The sequence below is a fragment of the Myotis davidii genome, unplaced genomic scaffold, assembly GCF_000327345.1.
Source record: "Myotis davidii unplaced genomic scaffold, ASM32734v1 scaffold900, whole genome shotgun sequence".
NCBI lineage: Eukaryota > Metazoa > Chordata > Mammalia > Chiroptera > Vespertilionidae > Myotis > Myotis davidii.
In genome coordinates this window covers 662,577-664,446 of record NW_006295185.1, presented here as the reverse complement: position 1 = coordinate 664,446, position 1,870 = coordinate 662,577, and the positions used below count along the sequence as shown (strand labels likewise).

The 1,870-nt window shown below is 36.6% G+C and overlaps 1 protein-coding gene across 1 annotated transcript in view; it reads left to right on the top strand.

The window, feature by feature from the left end:
- Positions 1-1,870, top strand: part of ENOX2 (ecto-NOX disulfide-thiol exchanger 2) — a 173,958-nt gene that overhangs the window by 123,692 nt on the left and 48,396 nt on the right. The window lies entirely within an intron of this gene.

Here is a 1,870-nt window from a genome sequence, read left to right as displayed (position 1 = left end):
GAGAGGAGAGAGGAGAGAGGAGAGAGGAGAGAATGAGAGGGAGAAAGAGAAAGAATCAAGAAAGGTAGCATTTTTTTAGAGTATATTTTTTTCATTGGTTTTTTAGAGAGAATGGAAGGGAGGGGAGAGACAGAGAGAGGGCAACATCTATGTGAGAGAGACACATTGATTGGTTGCCTCCCGCACAAGCCCCAACCAGGGCCAGGGATGGAGCCTGCAACTGAGGTACATGCCCTTGACCGGAATTGAACATAGGACTCTTCAGTCTGCAGGCCGATGCTCCATCCACTGAGCCAAACCGACCAGGGCAAGAAAGAAAGGTAACATTTAGACCAAGTCTTTGTCAAAGAGAAACATTTGGATGTAAGCAATGGGGCATAGATACAGCATGAACAAAGGTACAAAGGTGGTAAGTTTTGGTGAACATTCAAGGAAACAATGAGTAGTGGTTTGTGTATTGAGTAGACATGAAAGGAGGAGGAAAAACATCAGTTGTTAGCACACTTTGAATGACTTAGTTGAGTCTTTATTCATCAGGTAATAGCGACTGTTGACAATTTTTGAACAAAGAATATGATTGTTTCTGAAAGATTAATCTGGCAGCTCTGTATAAAAATGAATTAGAGGAGCGAAGAGAAAAGAGGCGAGGAGGTCAGTAGACTCCTGTTGCAATAGGCCAGGGAAAATGTAATCAGGGTTTGAAAAAGTAGGACTGGTAACATGGGAAAAAAGAGGAGACAGATGTGGGATACTCTGATTAAATTTTCTAGGTGCTATCAAATCTAACTGCTGAAGATTCGACAGCACTTAGCAATGATAAAAGAGCATCCCACAATAGACTATTTTGATTAGAACTTAAAGGTTTTGAAAAGCCCTGACCAGTTGTACATAAAAGACAACATGCTGCTCGGAAGGCATCCATCTATAGGTCATTGAAATCAGCTCTCTGGTAATATTCTCAAAACTGCCAAAGAAAATCAGTGATGTGAAAACAACTAAATTTTTGCATTTAAATAAAAGTTCACAAGTGCTAGGAATTGGATGGATGTTCTCCAACGTTGTAAAAAGAAAAAAAGGGGTGGGGTTAAAAAAAACAACAAAAATCTCTTAGAAAAAGGGGCTAGAAACATAGAAATAATAATTTTGTTCTATTGGAGTGTGAACAGCTTTGGGAGTTGGCACTGTGCACAGGACACCATCATAGCATCACAGTATTTTTTGTTTGTTTACACAAAGCTTTCCTGTCGTCCTCTCATTTGATCTTCTCCATGATTCTGGCCGAATAGGTAATATGTGTATAATCATTAGTAGCTCCATTTTTATGATGGCTCAGCTCACATGATCAAATAAAATGAATGGGTGTGAAAGTCGGTTGTAAACTGTAAAGGGCCCTAACAAAGTTTGTTTATGAAATGTATGTATTCTTCCTCTTTCTAAAAAAGAATGTGTGGCATTTTTAGTGTTAATAGGTATTATTCTTTATAACAGCTTTATAATAGTTGACATACACTGAACTTAGTATATTTCAAAAATATAATTTGATATCATTGACACATACATATAGCTGTGGAACCATCACTAGAATCAAAATAATGAATATGTCCACCTCATCCAAAAGCTTTTTAAATTTTTTTCTCAAAAGCTTTCTTTATTCCTCTTTTGTAATCCTGTCCTCCTACGACTTTTGATTTTCCTCCCTAGGCAACCACTGATCCTTTTTATATCTAATTAGCGTGCATTTTCTAGAGTTTCATATAAATGTAATTATGTATTATATATGCTCTTCCTTTCTTTGTATAGATCCATATTTCCATGTGATATCATTTTTCTGGTGCTTGAATTTTCTTTAACTTTTTAAATCTTTTTTTAT